Here is a 23,652-nt window from a genome sequence, read left to right as displayed (position 1 = left end):
TGATTTGAGCATTTCCTGTGAGACCAGTTTTAGATTCCGATGCTTCACTTCAGGTTTACTGTATCCCTTGGACCTCCACATTCACGATGAAACACAGAAATGGCATCGGAATTAAATGCAAATGGCACTGTGCCGACTTAAGTACAAGAAGTCCGACTCTTCTTACTGTCTATGATTTGATCCTTTCCTGTGAGACCAGATTTAGATTCCGATGCTTCACTTCAGGTTTACTGTACCCCTTGGACCTTCACATTGACGAGGAAACACAGAAATGGCATCGGAATTAAATGCAAATGGCAAAGTAACGACTTAAGTACAAGAAGTCTGACTCTTCTTACTGACTATGTTTTGATCCTTTCCTGTGAGACAAGTTTTAGATTCCGATGCTTCACTTCAGGTTTACTGTATCCCTTGGACTTTCACATTGTCGATGAAACACATAAATAGCATCGGAATTAAATGCAAATGGCACAGTGCCGACTTAAGTATAAGAAGACTTACTCTCGCTAGTGTCAATGATTTGCGCCTTTCCTGTGATACCAGTTTTAGATTCCGATGCTTCACTTCAGGGTTACTATATCCCTTGGACCTTAAAATTGAAGATGAAACACAGAAATTGCATGGGAATGAAATTCAAAATGCACAATGCCGTTTAAGTATAAGAAGACTTACTCTCCTTAGCTTCAATGATTTGAGCCTTTCCTGTGAGACCAGTTTTAGATTCCGATGCTTCACATCAGGTTTACTGTATCCCTTGGACCTTCACATTCACGATGAAACACAGAAATGTCATCGGAATTAAATGCAAATGGCACAGTGCCGACTTAAGTACAAGAATTCGGACTCTTCTTACTGTCTATGTTTTGAGCCTTTCCTGTGAGACCAATTATAGATCTGATCCTTCACATCAGGTTTACTGAATCCCTTGGACCTTCACATTGACGAGGAAACACAAAAATGGCATCGGAATTAAATGCAAATGGCACAGTGCCGACTTAAGTACAAGAAGTCTGACTCTTCTTACTGTCTATGTTTTGAGCCTTTCGTATGAGACCAATTATAGATCCGACCCTTCATATCAGGTTTACTGTATCCCTTGGACCTTCAAATTGACGATGAACCACAGAAATTTCATGGAAATGAAATTCAAAATGCACAATGCCGACTTAGGTATAAGAAGACTTACTCACCTTAGTGTCAATGATTGGAGCATTTCCTGTGAGACCAGTTTTAGATTCCGATGCTTCACTTCAGGTTTAATGTATCCCTTGGACCTTCACATTCACGATGAAACACAGAAATGGCATCGGAATTATATGCAAATGGCACAGTGCCGACTTAAGTACAAGAAGTCTGACTCTTCTTACTGTCTATGTTTTGATCCTTTCCTATGAGACCAGTTTTAGATTCCGATGCTTCACTTCAGGTTTACTGTATCCCTTGGACCTTCACATTGACGATGAAACACAGAAATAGCATCGGAATTAAATGCAAATGGCACAGTGCCGACTTAAGTATAAGAAGACTTACTCTCGCTAGTGTCAATGATTTGAGCCTTTCCTGTGAGACCAGATTTAGATTTCGATGCTTCACTTCAGGTTTACTGTATCCCTTGGACCTTCACATTCACGATAAAACACAGAAATGGCATCGGAATTAAATGCAAATGGCACAGTGCCGACTTAAGTACAAGAAGTCTGACTCTTCTTACTGTCTATGTTTTGAGCCTTTCCTGTGAGACCGATTATAGGTCCGATGCGTCACATCAGGGTTACTGTATCCCTTGGACCTTAAAATTGAAGATGAAACACAGAAATAGCATGGGAATGAAATTCAAAATGCAAAATGCCGACTTAAGTATAAGAAGACTTACTCTCCTTAGTTTCAAATATTTAAGCCTTTCCTGTGAGACCAGTTTTAGATTCCGATGCTTCACTTCAGGTTTACTGTATCCCTTGGACCTTCACATTGACGAGGAAACACAGAAATGGCATCGGAAATAAATGCAAATGGCAAAGTGCCGACTTAAGTACAAGAAGTCTGACTCTTCTAACTGACTGTGTTTTGATCCTTTACTGTGAGACAAGTTTTAGATTCCGATGCTTCACTTCAGGTTTACTGTATCCCTTAGACTTTCACATTGTCGATGGAACACATAAATAGCATCGGAATTAAATGCAAATGGCACAGTGCAGACTTAAGTATAAGAAGACTTACTCTCGCTAGTGTCAATGATTTGAGCCTTTCCTGTGAGACCAGTTTTAGATTCCGATGCTTCACTTCAGGTTTACTGTATCCCTTGGACATACACATTCACGATGAAACACAGAAATGGCATCGGAATTAAATGCAAATGTCACAGTGCCGACTTAAGTACAAGAAGTCTGACTCTTCTTACTGTCTATGATTTGATCGTTTCCTGTGAGACCAGTTATAGATGCCGATGCTTCACTTCAGGTTTACTGTATCCCTTAGACTTTCACATTGTCGATGAAACACATAAATAGCATCGGAATTAAATGCAAATGGCACAGTGCAGACTTAAGTATAAGAAGACTTACTCTCGCTAGTGTCAATGATTTGAGCCTTTCCTGTGAGACCAGTTTTAGATTCCGATGCTTCACTTCAGGTTTACTGTATCCCTTGGACCTGCGCATTGACGAGGAAACACAGAAATGGCATCGGAATTAATTGCAAATGGCACAGTGCCGACTCAAGTACAAGAAGTCTGACTCTTCTTACTGTCTATGTTTTGAGCCTTTCCTGTGAGACCAATTATTGGTCCGATGCGTCACATCAGGGTTACTGTATCCCTTGGACCTTAAAATTGAAGATGAAACACAGAAATTGCATGGGAATGAAATTCAAAATGCACAATGCCGACTTAAGTATAAGAAGACTTACTCTCCTTAGTGTCAAAGATTTGAGCCTTTCCTGTGAGACCAGTTTTAGATTCCGATGCTTCACTTCAGGTTTACTGTATCCCTTGGACATACACATTCACGATGAAACACAGAAATGGCATCGGAATTAAATGCAAATGGCACAGTGCCGACTCAAGTACAAGAAGTCTGACTCATCTTACTGTCTATGTTTTGAGCCTTTCCTGTGAGACCAATTATTGGTCCGATGCGTCACATCAGGGTTACTGTATCCCTTGGACCTTAAAATTGAAGATGAAACACAGAAATTGCATGGGAATGAAATTCAAAATGCACAATGCCGACTTAAGTATAAGAAGACTTACTCTCCTTAGTGTCAATGATTTGAGCCTTTCCTGTGAGACCAGTTTTAGATTCCGATGCTTCACTTCAGGTTTACTGCATCCCTTGGACCTTCACATTCACGATGAAACACAGAAATGGCATCGGAATTAAATGCAAATGGCACTGTGCCGACTTAAGTACAAGAAGTCCGACTCTTCTTACTGTCTATGATTTGATCCTTTCCTGTGAGACCAGACTTAGATTCCGATGCTTCACTTCAGGTTTACTGTATCCCTTGTACCTTCACATTGACGAGGAAACACAGAAATGGCATCGGAATTAAATGCAAATGGCAAAGTAACGACTTAAGTACAAGAAGTCTGACTCTTCTTACTGACTATGTTTTGATCCTTTCCTGTGAGACAAGTTTTAGATTCCGATGCTTCACTTCAGGTTTACTGTATCCCTTGGACTTTCACATTGTCGATGAAACACATAAATAGCATCGGAATTAAATGCAAATGGCACAGTGCCGACTTAAGTATAAGAAGACTTACTCTCGCTAGTGTCAATGATTTGAACCTTTCCTGTGATACCAGTTTTAGATTCCGATGCTTCACTTCAGGTTTACTGTATCCCTTGGACCTTCACATTCACAATGAAACACAGAAATGGCATCGGAATTAAATGCAAATGGCAGAGTGCCGACTTAAGTACAAGAAGTCTGACTCTTCTTACTGTCTATGTTTTGAGCCTTTCCTGTGAGACCAATTATAGGTCCGATCCGTCACATCAGGGTTACTGTATCGCTTGGACCTTAAAATTGAAGATGAAACACAGAAATTGCATGGGAATGAAATTCAAAATGCACAATGCCGACATAAGTATAAAAAGACTTACTCTCCTTAGTTTCAATGATTTGAGCCTTTCCTGTGAGAACAGTTTTAGATTCCGATGCTTCACTTCAGGTTTACTGTATCCCTTGGACCTTCACATTCACGATGAAACACAGAAATGTCGTCGGAATTAAATGCAAATGGCACAGTGCCGACTTAAGTACAAGAATTCTGACTCTTCTTACTGTCTATGTTTTGAGCCTTTCCTGTGAGAACAATTATAGATCTGATCCTTCACATCAGGTTTACTGAATCCCTTGGACCATCACATTGACGATGAAACACAAAAATGGCATCGGAATTAAATGCAAATGGCACAGTGCCGACTTAAGTACAAGAAGTTTGACTCTTCTTACTGTCTATGTTTTGAGCCTTTCCTATGAGACCAATTATAGATCCGATCCTTCACATCAGGTTTACTGTATCCCTTGGACCTTCAAATTGACGAAGAAACACAGTAATTTCATGGGAATGAAATTCAAAATGCACAATGCCGACTTAAGTATAAGAAGACTTACTCACCTTAGTATCAATGATTTGAGCATTTCCTGCGAGACCAGTTTTAGATTCCGATGCTTCACTTCAGGTTTACTGTATCCCTTGGAGCTTCACATTCACGATGAAACACAGAAATGGCATCGGCATTATATGCAAATGGCACAGTGCCGACTTAAGTACAAGAAGTCTGACTCTTCTTACTGTCTATGTTTTGATCCTTTCCTGTGAGACCAGTTTTAGATTCCGATGCTTCACTACAGGTTTACTGTATCCCTTGGACCTTCACATTGACGATGAAACACAGAAATAGCATCGGAATTAAATGCAAATGGCACAGTGCCGACTTAAGTATAAGAAGACTTACTCTCCTTAGTGTCAATGATTTGAGCCTTTCCTGTGAGACCAGTTTTAGATTCCGATGCTTCACTTCATTTTTACTGTATCCGTTGGACCTACACATTCACGATGAAACACAAAAATGGCATCGGAATTAAATGCAAATGGCACAGTGCCGACTGAAATATAAGAAGACTTACTCTCCTTAGTTTCAATAATTTGAGCCTTTCCTGTGAGACCAGTTTTAGATTCCGATGCTTCACTTCAGGTTTACTGTATCCCTTGGACCTTCACATTCACGATGAAACACAGAAATGGCATCGGAATGAAATGCAAATGGCACAATGTCGACTTAAGTACAAGAAGTCTGACTTTTCTTACTGTCTATGATTTGATCCTTTCCTGTGAGACAAGTTTTAGATTCCTATGCTTCACTTCAGGTTTACTGTATCCCTTGGAGCTTCACATTCACGATGAAACACAGAAATAGCATCGGAATTAAATGCAAATGACACAGTGCAGACTTAAGTATAAGAAGACTTACTCTCGCTAGTGTCAATGATTTGAGCCTTTCCTGTGAGACCAGTTTTAGATTCCGATGCTTCACTTCAGGTTTACTGTATCTCTTGGACCTTCACATTCACGATGAAACACAGATATGGAATCGGAATTAAATGCAAATGGCACAGTGCCGACTTAAGTACAAGAAGTCTGACTCTTCTTACTGTCTATGATTTGATCGTTTCCTGTGAGACCAGTTATAGATGCCGATGCTTCACATCAGGTTTACTGTATCCCTTAGACTTTCACATTGTCGATGAAACACATAAATAGCATCGGAATTAAATGCAAATGGCACAGTGCAGACTTAAGTACAAGAAGTCTGACTCTTCTTACTGTCTATGTTTTGATCCTTTCCTGTGACACCAGTTTTAGATACCGATGCTTCACATCAGGTTTACTGTATCCCTTGGACCTTCACATTGACGAAGAAACACAGGAATAGCATCGGAATTAAATGCAAATGGCACAGTGCCGAATTAAGTATAAGAAGACTTACTCTCCTTAGTGTCAATGTTTTGAGCCATTCCTGTGAGACCAGTTTTAGACTCCGATGCTTCACTTCAGGTTTACTGCATCCCTTGGACCATCACATTCACGATGAAACACAGAAATGGCACCGGAATTAAATGCAAATGGCACAGTGCCGACTTAAGTACAAGAAGTCTGACTCTTCTTACTGTCTATGTTTTGATCCTTTCCTGTGAGACCAGTTTTAGATTCCGAGGCTTCACTTCAGGTTTACTGTATCCCTTGGACCTTAACATTGACGATGAAACACAGAAATAGCATCGGAGTTAAATGCAAATAGCACAGTGCAGACTTAAGTATAAGAAGAGTTACTGTCGCTAGTGTCAATGTTTTGAGCTTTTTCTGTGAGACCAGTTTTAGATTCCGATGCTTCACTTCAGGTTTACTGTATCCCTTGGACCTTCACATTCACGATGAAACACAGAAATGGCATCGGAATTAAATGCAAATGGCACAGTGCCGACTTAAATATAAGAAGACTTACTCTCCTTAGTGTCAATGATTTGAACCTTTCCTGTGAGACCAGTTTTAGATTCCGATGCTTCACTTCAGGTTTACTGTATCCCTAGGACCTTCACATTGACGATGAAACACAGAAATGGCATCGGAATTAAATGCAAGTAGCACAGTGCCGACTTAAGTACAAGAAGTCTGACTCTTCTTACTGTCTATGTTTTGATCCTTTCCTGTGAGACCAGTTTTTTAGATTCCGATGCTTCACTTCAGGTTTACTGTATCCCTTGGACCTTCACATTCACGATGAAATACAGAAATGGCATCGGAATTAAATGCAAATGGCACCGTGCGACTTAAGTACAAGAAGTCTGACTCTTCTTACTGTCTATGTTTTGAGCCTTTCCTGTGAGACCAATTATAGATCCGATCCTTCACATCAGGTTTACTGTATCCCTTGGACCTTCAAATTGACGATGAAACACAGAAATTGCATGGGAATGAAATTCAAAATGCACAATGCCGACTTAAGTACAAGAAGTCTGACTCTTCTTACTGTCTATGTTTTGAGCCTTTCCTGTGAGACCAATTATAGATCCGATCCATCACATCAGGTTTACTGTATACCTTGGACGTTCAAATTGACGATGAAACACAGAAATTGCATGGGAATGAAATTCAAAATACACAATGCCGAGTTAAGTATAAGAAGACTTACTCTCCTTAGTGTCATTGATTTGAGCCTTTCCTGTGAGACCAGTTTTAGATTCCGATGCTTCACTTCAGGTTTACTGTATCCCTTGGACCTTCACATTCACGATGAAATACAGAAATGGCATCGGAATTAAATGCAAATGGCACAGTGCCGACTTAAGTACAAGAAGTCTTACTCTTCTTACTGTATATTTTTTGATCCTTTCCTGTGACACCAGTTTTATATTCCGATGCTTCACTTCAGGTTTACTGTATCCCTTGGACATTCACATTGACGATGAAACACAGAAATAGCATCGGAATTAAATGCAAATGGCACAGTGAAGACTTAAGTATAAGAAGACTTACTCTCGCTAGTGTCAATGATTTGAGCCTTTCCTGTGAGACCAGTTTTAGATTCCGATGCTTCACTTCAGGTATACTGTATCCCTTGGACCTTCACATTCACATTGAAACAGAGAAATGGAATCGGAATTAAATGCAAATGGCACAGTGCCGACTTAAATATAAGAAGACTTACTCTCCTTAGTGTCAATGATTTGAGCCTTTCCTGTGAGACCAGTTTTAGATTCCGATGCTTCACTTCAGGTTTACTGTATCCCTTGGACCTTCACATTGACGATGAAACACAGAAATGGCATCGGAATTAAATGCAAGTGGCACAGTGCCGACTTAAGTACAAGAAGTCTGACTCTTCTTACTGTCTATGTTTTGATCCTTTCCTGTGACACCAGTTTTAGATTCCGATGCTTCACATCAGGTTTACTGTATCCCTGGACTTTCACATTGACAATGAAACACAGAAGTAGCATCGGAATTAAATGCAAATGGCACAGTGCCGAATTAAGTATAAGAAGACTTACTCTCCTTAGTGTCAATGATTTGAGCCTTTCCTGTGAGACCAGTTTTAGATTCCGATGCTTCACTTCTGGTTTACTGTATCCCTTGGACCTTCACATTCACGATGAAACACAGAAATGGCATCGGAATTAAATGCAAATGGCACAGTGCCGACTTAAGTACAAGACTTCTGACTCTTCTTACTGTCTATGTTTTGATCCCTTCCTGTGAGACCAGTTTCAGATTCCGATGCTTCACTTCAGGTTTACTGTATCCCTTGGACCTTCAAATTGACGATGAAACACAGAAATTGCATTGGAATGAAATTCAAAATGCACAATGCCGACTTAAGTACAAGAAGTCTGACTCTTCTTACTGTCTATGTTTTGAGCCTTTCCTGTGAGACCAATTTTAGATCCGATCCTTCACATCAGGTATACTGTATCCCTTGGACCTTCAAATTGACGATGAAACACAGAAATTGCATGGGAATGAAACTCAAAATGCACAATGCCAAGTTAAGTATAAGAAGACTTACTCTCCTTAGTGTCAATGATTTGAGCCTTTCCTGTGAGACCAGTTTTAGATTCCGATGCTTCACTTCAGGTTTACTGTATCCCTTGGACCTTCACATTCACGATGAAATACAGAAATGGCATCGGAATTAAATGCAAATGGCACAGTGCCGACTTAAGTACAAGAAGTCTGACTCTTCTTACTGTCTATGTTTTGATCCTTTCCTGTGACACCAGTTTTAGATTCCGATGCTTCACATCAGGTTTACTGTATCCCTGGACTTTCACATTGACAATGAAACACAGAAGTAGCATCGGAATTAAATGCAAATGGCACAGTGCCGAATTAAGTATAAGAAGACTTACTCTCCTTAGTGTCAATGATTTGAGCCTTTCCTGTGAGACCAGTTTTAGATTCCGATGCTTCACTTCTGGTTTACTGTATCCCTTGGACCTTCACATTCACGATGAAACACAGAAATGGCATCGGAATTAAATGCAAATGGCACAGTGCCGACTTAAGTACAAGACTTCTGACTCTTCTTACTGTCTATGTTTTGATCCCTTCCTGTGAGACCAGTTTCAGATTCCGATGCTTCACTTCAGGTTTACTGTATCCCTTGGACCTTCACATTGACGATGAAACACAGAAATAGCATCGGAATTAAATGCAAATGGCACAGTGCCGAATTAAGTATAAGAAGACATACTCTCCTTAGTGTCAATGATTTGAGCCTTTCCTGTGAGACCAGTTTTAGATTCCGATGCTTCACTTCAGGTTTACTGTATCCCTTGGACCTTCACAGTCACGATGACACACAGAAATGGCATCGGAATTAAATGCAAATGGCACAGTGCCGACTTAAGTACAAGACTTCTGACTCTTCTTACTGTCTATTTTTTGATCCTTTCCTGTGAGACCAGTTTTAGATTCCGATGCTTCACTTCAGGTTTACTGTATCCCTCGGACCTTCACATTGACGATGAAACACAGAAATAGCATCGGAATTAAATGCAAATAGCACAGTGCAGACTTAAGTATAAGAAGACTTACTCTCGCTAGTGTCAATGTTTTGAGCCTTTCCTGTGAGACCAGTTTTAGAATCCGATGTTTCACTTCTGGTTTACTGTATCCCTTGGACCTTCACATTGACGATGAAACACAGAAATGGCATCGGAATTAAATGCAAATGGCACAGTGCCGACTTAAATATAAGAAGACTTACTCTCCTTAGTGTCAATGATTTGAGCCTTTCCTGTGAGACCAGCTTTAGGTTCCGAAGCTTCACTTCAGGTTTACTGTATCCCTTGGACCTTCACATTGACGATGAAACACAGAAATGGCATCTGAATTAAATGCAAGTGTCACAGTGCCGACTTAAGTACAAGAAGTCTGACTCTTCTTACTGTCTATGTTTTGAGCATTTCCTGTGAGACCAATTATAGATCTTTTCCTTCACATCAGGTTTACTGTATCCCTTGGACCTTCAAATTGACGATGAAACACAGAAATTGCATTGGAATGAAATTCAAAATGCACAATGCCGACTTAAGTACAAGAAGTCTGACTCTTCTTACTGTCTATGTTTTGAGCCTTTCCTGTGAGACCAATTATAGATCCGATCCTTCACATCAGGATTACTGTATCCCTTGGACCTTCAAATTGACGATGAAACACAGAAATTGCATGGGAATGAAATTCAAAATGCACAATGCCGAGTTAAGTATAAGAAGACTTACTCTCCTTAGAGTCAATGATTTGAGCCTTTCCTGTGAGACCAGTTTTAGATTCCGATGCTTCACTTCAGGTTTACTGTATCCCTTGGACCTTCACATTCACGATGAAATACAGAAATGGCATCGGAATTAAATGCAAATGGCACAGTGCCGACTTAAGTGCAAGAAGTCTTACTCTACTTACTGTCTATGTTTTGATCCTTTCCTGTGACACCAGTTTTAGATTCCGATGCTTCACTTCAGGTTTACTGTATCCCTTGGACAGTCACATTGACGATGAAGCACAGAAATAGCATCGGAATTAAATGCAAATGGCACAGTGCCGACTTAAGTATAATAAGACTTACTCGCCTTAGTGTCAATGATTTGAGCCTTTCCTGTGAGACCTGTTTTAGATTCCGATGCTTCACTTCAGGTTTACTGTATCCCTTGGACCTTCACATTGACGATGAAACACTGAAATGGCATCGGAATTAAATGCAAGTGGCACAGTGCCGACTTAAGTACAAGAAGTCTGACTCTTCTTACTGTCTATGTTTTGATCCCTTCCTGTGAGACCAGTTTTAGATTCCGATGCTTCACTTCAGGTTTACTGTATCCCTTGGACTTTCACATTGACGATGAAACACAGAAATGGCATCGGAATTAATTGCAAATGGCACAGTGCCGACTTAAGTACAAGAAGTCTGACTCTTCTTACTGTCTATGTTTTGAGCCTTTCCTGTGAGACCAATTATTGATCCGATCCTTCACATCAGGTTTACTGTATCCCTTGGACCTTCAATTTGACGATGAAACACAGAAATTGCATTGGAATGAAATTCAAAATGCACAATGCCGACTTAGGTACAAGAAGTCTAACTCTTCTTACTGTCTATGTTTTGAGCCTTTCCTGTGAGACCAATTATAGATCCGTTCCTTCACATCAGGTTTACTGTATCCCTTGGACCTTCAAATTGACGATGAAACACAGAAATTGCATGGGAATGAAATTCAAAATGCACAATGCCGAGTTAAGTATAAGAAGACTTACTCTCCTTCGTGTCAATGATTTGAGCCTTTCCTGTGAGACCAGTTTTAGATTCCGATGCTTCACTTCAGGTCTACTGTATCCCTTGGACCTTCACATTCACGATGAAATACAGAAATGGCATCGGAATTAAATGCAAATGGCACAGTGCCGACTTAAGTACAAGAAGTCTTACTCTTCTTACTGTCTATGTTTTGATCCTTTCCTGTGACACCAGTTTTAGATTTTGATGCTTCACTTCAGGTTTACTGTATCCCTTGGACCTTCAAATTGACGATGAAACACAGAGATGGCATCGGAATTAAATGCAAATGGCACAGTGCCGACTTAAGTACAAGAAGTCTGACTCTTCTTACTGTTTATGTTTTGATCCTTTCCTGTGACACCAGTTTTAGATTCCGATGCTTCACTTCAGGTTTACTGTATCCCTTGGACAGTCACATTGACGATGAAGCACAGAAATAGCATCGGAATTAAATGCAAATGGCACAGTGCCGACTTAAGTATAATAAGACTTACTCGCCTTAGTGTCAATGATTTGAGCCTTTCCTGTGAGACCAGTTTTAGGTTCCGAAGCTTCACTTCAGGTTTACTGTATCCCTTGGACCTTCACATTGACGAGGAAACACTGAAATGGCATCGGAATTAAATGCAAGTGGCACAGTGCCGACTTAAGTACAAGAAGTCTGACTCTTCTTACTGTCTATGTTTTGATCCTTTCCTGTGACACCAGTTTTAGATTCCGATGCTTCACATCAGGTTTACTGTATCCCTTGGACCTTCACATTGACAATGAAACACAGAAATAGCATCGGAATTAAATGCAAATGGCACAGTGCCGAATTAAGTATAAGAAGACTTACTCTCCTTAGTGTCAATGATTGGAGCCTTTCCTGTGAGACCAGTTTTAGATTCCGATGCTTCACTTCAGGTTTACTGTATCCCTTGGACCTTCACATTGACGATGAAACACAGAAATAGCATCGGAATTAAATGCAAATAGCACAGTGCAGACTTAAGTATAAGAAGACTTACTCTCGCTAGTGTCAATGTTTTGAGCCTTTCCTGTGAGACCAGTTTTAGATTCCGATGCTTCACTTCAGGTTTACTGTATCCCTTGGACCTTCACATTCACGATGACACACAGAAATGGCATCGGAATTAAATGCAAATGGCACAGTGCCGACTTAAGTACAAGACTTCTGACTCTTCTTACTGTCTATGTTTTGATCCCTTCCTGTGAGACCAGTTTTAGATTCCGATGCTTCACTTCAGGTTTACTGTATCCCTTGGACCTTCACATTGACGATGAAACACCGAAATAGCATCGGAATTAAATGCAAATGGCACAGTGCCGAATTAAGTATAAGAAGACTTACTCTCCTTAGTGTCAATGATTTGAGCCTTTCCTGTGAGACCAGTTTTAGATTCCGATGCTTCACTTCAGGTTTACTGTATCCCTTGGACCTTCACATTCACGATGACACACAGAAATGGCATCGGAATTAAATGCAAATGGCACAGTGCCGACTTAAGTACAAGACTTCTGACTCTTCTTACTGTCTATTTTTTGATCCTTTCCTGTGAGACCAGTTTTAGATTCCGATGCTTCACTTCAGGTTTACTGTATCCCTTGGACATTCACATTGACGATGAAACACAGAAATAGCATCGGAATTAAATGCAAATAGCACAGTGCAGACTTAAGTATAAGAAGACTTACTCTCGCTGGTGTCAATGTTTTGAGCCTTTCCTGTGAGACCAGTTTTAGATTCCGATGCTTCACTTCAGGTTTACTGTATCCCTTGGACCTTCACATTCACGATGAAACACAGAAATGGCATCGGAATTAAATGTAAATGGCACAGTGCCGACTTAAATATAAGAAGACTTACTCTTCTTACTGTCTATGTTTTGAGCCTTTCCTGTGAGACCAATTATAGATCCGATCCTTCACATCAGGATTACTGTATCCCTTGGACCTTCAAATTGACGATGAAACACAGAAATTGCATGGGAATGAAATTCAAAATGCACAATGCCGAGTTAAGTATAAGAAGACTTACTCTCCTTGGTGTCAATGATTTGAGCCTTTCCTGTGAGACCAGTTTTAGATTCCGATGCTTCACTTCAGGTTTACTGTATCCCTTGGACCTTCACATTCACGATGAAATACAGAAATGGCATCGGAATTAAATGCAAATGGCACAGTGCCGACTTAAGTACAAGAAGTCTGACTCTTCTTACTGTCTATGTTTTGAGCCTCTCCTGTGAGGCCAATTATAGATCCGATCCTTCACATCAGGTTTACTGTATCCCTTGGACCTTCAAATTGACGATGAAACACAGAAATAGCATGGGAATGAAATTCAAAATGCACAATGCCGTCTTAAGTACAAGACGTCTGACTCTTCTTACTGTCTATGTTTTGAGCCTTTCCTGTGAGACCAATTATAGATCCGATCCTTCACATCAGGTTTACTGTATCCCTTGGACCTTCAAATGGACGATGAAACACAGAAATTGCATGGGAATGAAATTCAAAATGCACAATGCCGAGTTAAGTATAAGGAGACTTACTCTCCTTAGTGTCAATGATTTGAGCCTTTCCTGTGAGACCAGTTTTAGATTCCGATGCTTCACTTCAGGTTTACTGTATCCCTTGGACCTTCACATTCACGATGAAATACAGAAATGGCATCGGAATTAAATGCAAATGGCACAGTGCCGACTTAAGTGCAAGAAGTCTTACTCTACTTACTGTCTATGTTTTGATCCTTTCCTGTGACACCAGTTTTAGATTCCGATGCTTCACTTCAGGTTTACTGTATCCCTTGGACCTTCACATTCACGATGAAATACAGAAATGGCATCGGAATTAAATGCAAATGGCACAGTGCCGACTTAAGTGCAAGAAGTCTTACTCTACTTACTGTCTATGTTTTGATCCTTTCCTGTGACACCAGTTTTAGATTCCGATGCTTCACTTCAGGTTTACTGTATCCCTTGGACAGTCACATTGACGATGAAGCACAGAAATAGCATCGGAATTAAATGCAAATGGCACAGTGCCGACTTAAGTATAATAAGACTTACTCGCCTTAGTGTCAATGATTTGAGCCTTTCCTGTGAGACCAGTTTTAGATTCCGATGCTTCACTTCAGGTTTACTGTATCCCTTGGACCTTCACATTGACGATGAAACACTGAAATGGCATCGTAATTAAATGCAAGTGGCACAGTGCCGACTTAAGTACAAGAAGTCTGACTCTTCTTACTGTCTATGTTTTGATCCCTTCCTGTGAGACCAGTTTTAGATTCCGATGCTTCACTTCAGGTTTACTGTATCCCATGGACTTTCACATTGACGATGAAACACAGAAATGGCATCGGAATTAATTGCAAATGGCACAGTGCCGACTTAAATACAAGAAGTCCGACTCTTCTTACTGTCTATGTTTTGAGCCTTTCCTGTGAGGCCAATTATAGATCCGATCCTTCACATCAGGTTTACTGTATCCCTTGGACCTTCAAATTGACGATGAAACACAGAAATTGCATTGGAATGAAATTCAAAATGCACAATGCCGACTTAGGTACAAGAAGTCTGACTCTTCTTACTGTCTATGTTTTGAGCCTTTCCTGTGAGACCAATTATAGATCCGTTCCTTCACATCAGGTTTACTGTATCCCTTGGACCTTCAAATTGACGATGAAACACAGAAATTGCATGGGAATGTAATTCAAAATGCACAATGCCGAGTTAAGTATAAGAAGACTTACTCTCCTTAGTGTCAATGATTTGAGCCTTTCCTGTGAGACCAGTTTTAGATTCCGATGCTTCACTTCAGGTCTACTGTATCCCTTGGACCTTCACATTCACGATGAAATACAGAAATGGCATCGGAATTAAATGCAAATGGCACAGTGCCGACTTAAGTACAAGAAGTCTTACTCTTCTTACTGTCTATGTTTTGATCCTTTCCTGTGACACCAGTTTTAGATTCCGATGCTTCACATCAGGTTTACTGTATCCCTTGGACCTTCACATTGACAATGAAACACAGAAATAGCATCGGAATTAAATGCAAATGGCACAGTGCCGAATTAAGTATAAGAAGACTTACTCTCCTTAGTGTCAATGATTTGAGCCTTTCTTGTGAGACCAGTTTTAGATTCCGATGCTTCACTTCAGGTTTACTGTATCCCTTGGACCTTCACATTCACGATGAAACACAGAAATGACATCGGAATTAAATGCAAATGGCACAGTGCCGACTTAAGTACAAGACTTCTGACTCTTCTTACTGTCTATGTTTTGATCCTTTCCTGTGAGACCAGTTTTAGATTCCGATGTTTCACTTAGGTTTACTGTATCCCTTGGACCTTCACATTGACGATGAAACACAGAAATAGCATCGGAATTAAATGCAAATGGCACAGTGCCGAATTAAGTATAAGAAGACTTACTCTCCTTAGTGTCAATGATTTGAACCTTTCCTGTGATACCAGTTTTAGATTCCGATGCTTCACTTCAGGTTTACTGTATCCCTTGGACCTTCACATTCACGATGACACACAGAAATGGCATCGGAATTAAATGCAAATGGCACAGTGCCGACTTAAGTACAAGACTTCTGACTCTTCTTACTGTCTATGTTTTGATCCTTTCCTGTGAGACCAGTTTTAGATTCCGATGCTTCACTTCAGGTTTACTGTATCCCTTGGACCTTCACATTGACGATGAAACACAGAAATAGCATCGGAATTAAATGCAAATAGCACAGTGCAGACTTAAGTATAAGAAGACTTACTCTCGCTAGTGTCAATGTTTTGAGCCTTTCCTGTGAGACCAGTTTTAGATTCCGATGCTTCACTTCAGGTTTACTGTATCCCTTGGACCTTCACATTCACGATGACACACAGAAATGGCATCGGAATTAAATGCAAATGGCACAGTGCCGACTTAAGTACAAGACTTCTGACTCTTCTTACTGTCTATGTTTTGATCCCTTCCTGTGAGACCAGTTTTAGATTCCGATGCTTCACTTCAGGTTTACTGTATCCCTTGGACCTTCACATTGACGATGAAACACAGAAATAGCATCGGAATTAAATGCAAATGGCACAGTGAAGACTTAAGTATAAGAAGACTTACTCTCGCTAGTGTCAAAGATTTTAGCCTTTCCTGTGAGACCAGTTTTAGATTCCGATTTTTCACTTCAGGTTTACTGTATCCCTTGGACCTTCACATTCACATTGAAACAGAGAAATGGCATCGGAATTAAATGCAAATGGCACAGTGCCGACTTAAATATAAGAAGACTTACTCTCCTTAGTGTCAATGATTTGAGCCTTTCCTGTGAGACCAGTTTTAGATTCCGATGCTTCACTTCAGGTTTACTGTATCCCTTGGACCTTCACATTCACGATGAAATACAGAAATGGCATCGGAATTAAATGCAAATGGCACAGTGCCGACTTAAGTGCAAGAAGTCTTACTCTACTTACTGTCTATGTTTTGATCCTTTCCTGTGACACCAGTTTTAGATTCCGATGCTTCACTTCAGGTTTACTGTATCCCTTGGACAGTCACATTGACGATGAAGCACAGAAATAGAATCGGAATTAAATGCAAATGGCACAGTGCCGACTTAAGTATAATAAGACTTACTCTCCTTAGTGTCAATGATTTGATCCCTTCCTGTGAGACCAGTTTTAGATTCCGATGCTTCACTTCAGGTTTACTGTATCCCTTGGACTTTTACATTGACGATGAAACACAGAAATGTCATCGGAATTAATTGCAAATGGCACAGTGCCGACTTAAGTACAAGAAGTCTGACTCTTCTTACTGTCTATGTTTTGAGCCTTTCCGGTGAGACCAATTATAGATCCGATCCTTCACATCAGGTTTACTGTAGCCCTTGGACCTTCAAATTGACGATGAAACACAGAAATTGCATTGGAATGAAATTCAAAATGCACAATGCCGACTTAGGTACAAGAAGTCTGACTCTTCTTACTGTCTATGTTTTGAGCCTTTCCTGTGAGACCAATTATAGATCCGTTCCTTCACATCAGGTTTACTGTATCCCTTGGACCTTCAAATTGACGATGAAACACAGAAATTGCATGGGAATGAAATTCAAAATGCACAATGCCGAAATAAGTATAAGAAGACTACTCTCCTTAGTGTCAATGATTTGAGCCTTTCCTGTGAGACCAGTTTTAGATTCCGATGCTTCACTTCAGGTTTACTGTATCCCTTGGACCTTCACATTCACGATGAAATACAGAAATCGCATCGGAATTAAATGCAAATGGCACAGTGCCGACTTAAGTACAAGAAGTCTTACTCTTCTTACTGTCTATGTTTTGATCCTTTCCTGTGACACCAGTTTTAGATTTTGATGCTTCACTTCAGGTTTACTGTATCCCTTGGACCTTCAAATTGACGATGAAACACAGAAATGGCATCGGAATTAAATGCAAATGGCACAGTGCCGACTTAAGTACAAGATGTCTGACTCTTCTTACTGTCTATGTTTTGATCCTTTCCTGTGAGACCAGTTTTAGATTCCGATGTTTCACTTAGGTTTACTGTATCCCTTGGACCTTCACATTGACGATGAAACACAGAAATAGCATCGGAATTAAATGCAAATGGAACAGTGCCGAATTAAGTATAAGAAGACTTACTCTCCTTAGTGTCAATGATTTGAGCCTTTCCTGTGAGACCAGTTTTAGATTCCGATGCTTCACTTCAGGTTTACTGTATCCCTTGGACCTTCACATTCACGATGACACACAGAAATGGCATCGGAATTAAATGCAAATGGCACAGTGCCGACTTAAGTACAAGACTTCTGACTCTTCTTACTGTCTATGTTTTGATCCTTTCCTGTGAGACCAGTTTTAGATTCCGATGCTTCACTTCAGGTTTACTGTATCCCTTGGACCTTCACATTGACGATGAAACACAGAAATAGCATCGGAATTAAATGCAAATAGCACAGTGCAGACTTAAGTATAAGAAGACTTACTCTCGCTAGTGTCAATGATTTGAGCCTTTCCTGTGAGACCAGTTTTAGATTCCGATGCTTCACTTCAGGTTTACTGTATCCCTTGGACCTTCACATTCACGATGACACACAGAAATGGCATCGGAATTAAATGCAAATGGCACAGTGCCGACTTAAGTACAAGACTTCTGACTCTTCTTACTGTCTATGTTTTGATCCTTTCCTGTGAGACCAGTTTTAGATTCCGATGCTTCACTTCAGGTTTACTGTATCCCTTGGACCTTCACATTCACGATGAAACACAGAAATGGCATCGGAATTAAATGCAAATGGCACAGTGCCGACTTAAATATAAGAAGACTTACTCTCCTTAGTGTCAATGATTTGAGCCTTTCCTGTGAGACCAGTTTTAGGTTCCGAAGCTTCACTTCACGTTTACTGTATCCCTTGGACCTTCACATTGACGATGAAACACAGAAATGGCATCGGAATTAAATGCAAGTGGCACAGTGCCGACTTAAGTACAAGAAGTCTGACTCTTCTTACTGTCTATGTTTTGAGCATTTCCTGTGAGACCAATTATAGATCCTATCCTTCACATCAGGTTTACTGTATCCCTTGAACCTTCAAATTGACGATGAAACACAGAAATTGCATTGGAATGAAATTCAAAATGCACAATGCCGACTTAAGTACAAGAAGTCTGACTCTTCTTACTGTCTATGTTTTGAGCCTCTCCTGTGAGACCAATTATAGATCCGATCCTTCACATCAGGTTTACTGTATCCCTTGGACCTTCAAATTGACGATGAAACACAGAAATTGCATGGGAATGAAATTCAAAATGCACAATGCCGACTTAAGTACAAGAAGTCTGACTCTTCTTACTGTCTATGTTTTGAGCCTTTCCTGTGAGACCAATTATAGATCCGATCCTTCACATCAGGTTTACTGTATCCCTTGGACCTTCAAATGGACGATGAAACACAGAAATTGCATGGGAATGAAATTCAATATGCACAATGCCGAGTTAAGTATAAGAAGACTTACTCTCCTTAGTGTCATTGATTTGAGCCTTTCCTGTGAGACGAGTTTTAGATTCCGATGCTTCACTTCAGGTTTACTGTATCCCTTGGACCTTCACATTCACGATGAAATACAGAAATGGCATCGGAATTAAATGCAAATGGCACAGTGCCGACTTAAGTGCAAGAAGTCTTACTCTACTTACTGTCTATGTTTTGATCCTTTCCTGTGACACCAGTTTTAGATTCCGATGCTTCACTTCAGGTTTACTGTATCCCTTGGACCTTCAAATTGACGATGAAACACAGAAATGGCATCGGAATTAAATGCAAATGGCACAGTGCCGACTTAAGTACAAGAAGTCTGACTCTTCTTACTGTCTATGTTTTGATCCTTTCCTGTGACACCAGTTTTAGATTCCGATGCTTCACATCAGGTTTACTGTATCCCTTGGACCTTCACATTGACAATGAAACACAGAAATAGCATCGGAATTAAATGCAAATGGCACAGTGCCGAATTAAGTATATGAAGACTTACTCTCCTTAGTGTCAATGATTTGAGCCTTTCCTGTGAGACCAGTTTTAGATTCCGATGCTTCACTTCAGGTTTACTGTATCCCTTGGACCTTCACATTCACGATGACACACAGAAATGGCATCGGAATTAAATGCAAATGGCACAGTGCCGACTTAAGTACGAGACTTCTGACTCTTCTTACTGTCTATGTTTTGATCCTTTCCTGTGAGACCAGTTTTAGATTCCGATGCTTCACTTCTGGTTTACTGTATCCCTTGGACCTTCACATTGACGATGAAACACAGAAATAGCATCGGAATTAAATGCAAATAGCACAGTGCAGACTTAAGTATAAGAAGACTTACTCTCGCTAGTGTCAATGTTTTGAGCCTTTCCTGTGAGACCAGTTTTAGATTCCGATGCTTCACTTCAGGTTTACTGTATCCCTTGGACCTTCAAATTGACGATGAAACACAGAAATGGCATCGGAATTAAATGCAAATGGCACAGTGCCGACTTAAGTACAAGAAGTCTGACTCTTCTTACTGTCTATGTTTTGATCCTTTCCTGTGACACCAGTTTTAGATTCCGATGCTTCACATCAGGTTTACTGTATCCCTTGGACCTTCACATTGACAATGAAACACAGAAATAGCATCGGAATTAAATGCAAATGGCACAGTGCCGAATTAAGTATAAGAAGACTTACTCTCCTTAGTGTCAATGATTTGAGCCTTTCCTGTGAGACCAGTTTTAGATTCCGATGCTTCACTTCAGGTTTACTGTATCCCTTGGACCTTTACATTCACGATGACACACAGAAATGGCATCGGAATTAAATGCAAATGGCACAGTGCCGACTTAAGTACAAGACTTCTGACTCTTCTTACTGTCTATGTTTTGATCCTTTCCTGTGAGACCAGTTTTAGATTCCGATGCTTCACTTCAGGTTTACTGTATCCCTTGGACCTTCACATTGACGATGAAACACAGAAATAGCATCGGAATTAAATGCAAATAGCACAGTGCAGACTTAAGTATAAGAAGACTTACTCTCGCTAGTGTCAATGTTTTGAGCCTTTCCTGTGAGACCAGTTTTAGATTCCGATGCTTCACTTCAGGTTTACTGTATCCCTTGGACCTTCACATTCACGATGAAACACAGAAATGGCATCGGAATTAAATGCAAATGGCACAGTGCCGACTTAAATATAAGAAGACTTACTCTCCTTAGTGTCAATGATTTTAGCCTTTCCTGTGAGACCAGTTTTAGGTTCCGAAGCTTCACTTAAGGTTTACTGTATCCCTTGGACCTTCACATTGACGATGAAACACAGAAATGGCATCGGAATTAAATGCAAGTGGCACAGTGCCGACTTAAGTACAAGAAATCTGACTCTTCTTACTGTCTATGTATTGAGCATTTCCTGTGAGACCAATTATAGATCCTATCCTTCAAATGAGGTTTACTGTATCCCTTGGACCTTCAAATTGACGATGAAACACAGAAATTGCATTGGGATGAAATTCAAAATGCACAATGCCGACTTAAGTACAAGAAGTCTGACTCTTCTTACTGTCTATGTTTTGAGCCTTTCCTGTGAGACCAATTATAGATCCGATCCTTCACATCAGGATTACTGTATCCCTTGGACCTTCAAATTGACGATGAAACACAGAAATTGCATGGGAATGAAATTCAAAATGCACAATGCCGAGTTAAGTATAAGAAGACTTACTCTCCTTAGTGTCAATGATTTGAGCCTTTCCTGTGAGACCAGTTTTAGATTCCGATGCTTCACTTCAGGTTTACTGTATCCCTTGGACCTTCACATTCACGATGAAATACAGAAATGGCATCGGAATTAAATGCAAATGGCACAGTGCCGACTTAAGTACAAGAAGTCTGACTCTTCTTACTGTCTATGTTTTGAGCCTCTCCTGTGAGACCAATTATAGATCCGATCCTTCACATCAGGTTTACTGTATCCCTTGGACCTTCAAATTGACGATGAAACACAGAAATTGCAAGGGAATGAAATTCAAAATGCACAATGCCGACTTAAGTACAAGAAGTCTGACTCTTCTTACTGTCTATGTTTTGAGCCTTTCCTGTGAGACCAATTATAGATCCGATCCTTCACATCAGGTTTACTGTATCCCTTGGACCTTCAAATGGACCATGAAACACAGAAATTGCATGGGAATGAAATTCAAAATGCACAATGCCGAGTTAAGTATAAGAAGACTTACTCTCCTTAGTGTCAATGATTTGAGCCTTTCCTGTGAGACCAGTTTTAGATTCCGATGCTTCACTTCAGGTTTACTGTATCCCTTGGACCTTCACATTCACGATGAAATATAGAAATGGCATAGGAATTAAATGCAAATGGCACAGTGCCGACTTAAGTGCAAGAAGTCTTACTCTTCTTACTGTCTATGTTTTGATCCTTTCCTGTGACACCAGTTTTAGATTCCGATGCTTCACTTCTGGTTTACTGTATCCCTTGGACAGGCACACTGACGATGAAGCACAGAAATAGCATCGGAATTAAATGCAAATGGCACAGTGCCGACTTAAGTATAAGAAGACTTACTCTCCTTAGTGTCAATGATTTGAGCCTTTCCTGTGAGACCAGTTTTAGATTCCGATGCTTCACTTCAGGTTTACTGTATCCCTTGGACCTTCACATTGACGATGAAACACAGAAATGGCATCGGAATTAAATGCAAGTGGCACAGTGCCGACTTAAATATAAGAAGTCTGACTCTTCTTACTGTCTATGTTTTGATCCTTTCCTGTGAGACAAGTTTTAGATTCCGATGCTTCACTTCAGGTTTACTGTATCCCTTGGACCTTCACATTGACGATGAAACACAGAGATAGCATCGGAATTAAATGCAAATGGCACAGTGCAGACTTAAGTATAAGAAGACTTACTCTCGCTAGTGTCAATGATTTGAGCCTTTCCTGTGAGACCAGTTTTAGATTCCGATGCTTCACTTCAGGTTTACTGTATCCCTTGGACCTTCACATTCACGATGAAACAGAGAAATGGCATCGGAATTAAATGCAAATGGCACAGTGCCGACTTAAATATAAGAAGACTTACTCTCCTTGGTGTCAATGATTTGAGCCTTTCCTGTGAGACCAGTTTTAGATTCCGATGCTTCACTTCAGGTTTACTGTATCCCTTGGACCTTCACATTGACGATGAAACACAGAAATGGCATCGGAATTAAATGCAAGTGGCACAGTGCCGACTTAAGTACAAGAAGTCTGACTCTTCTTACTGTCTATGTTTTGATCCTTTCCTGTGAGACCAGTTTTAGATTCCGATGCTTCACTTCAGGTTTACTGTATCCCTTGGACTTTCACATTGACGATGAAACACAGAAATGGCATCGGAATTAATTGCAAATGGCACAGTGCCGACTGAAGTACAAGAAGTCTGACTCTTCTTACTGTCTATGTTTTGAGCCTTTCCTGTGAGACCAATTATAGATCCGATCCTTCACATCAGGTTTACTGTATCCCTTGGACCTTCAAATTGACGATGAAACACAGAAATTGCATTGGAATGAAATTCAAAATGCACAATGCCGACTTAAGTACAAGAAGTCTGCCTCTTCTTACTGTCTATGATTTGAGCCTTTCCTGTGAGACCAATTATAGATCCGATCCTTCACTTCAGGTTTACTGTATCCCTTGGACCTTCACATTCACGAAGAAATATAGAAATGGCATAGGAATTAAATGCAAATG

This window comes from Schistocerca nitens, chromosome 9 (genome assembly GCF_023898315.1).
Source record: "Schistocerca nitens isolate TAMUIC-IGC-003100 chromosome 9, iqSchNite1.1, whole genome shotgun sequence".
Classification (NCBI taxonomy): Eukaryota; Metazoa; Arthropoda; class Insecta; order Orthoptera; family Acrididae; genus Schistocerca; species Schistocerca nitens.
This window is presented reverse-complemented; position numbering follows the sequence as displayed.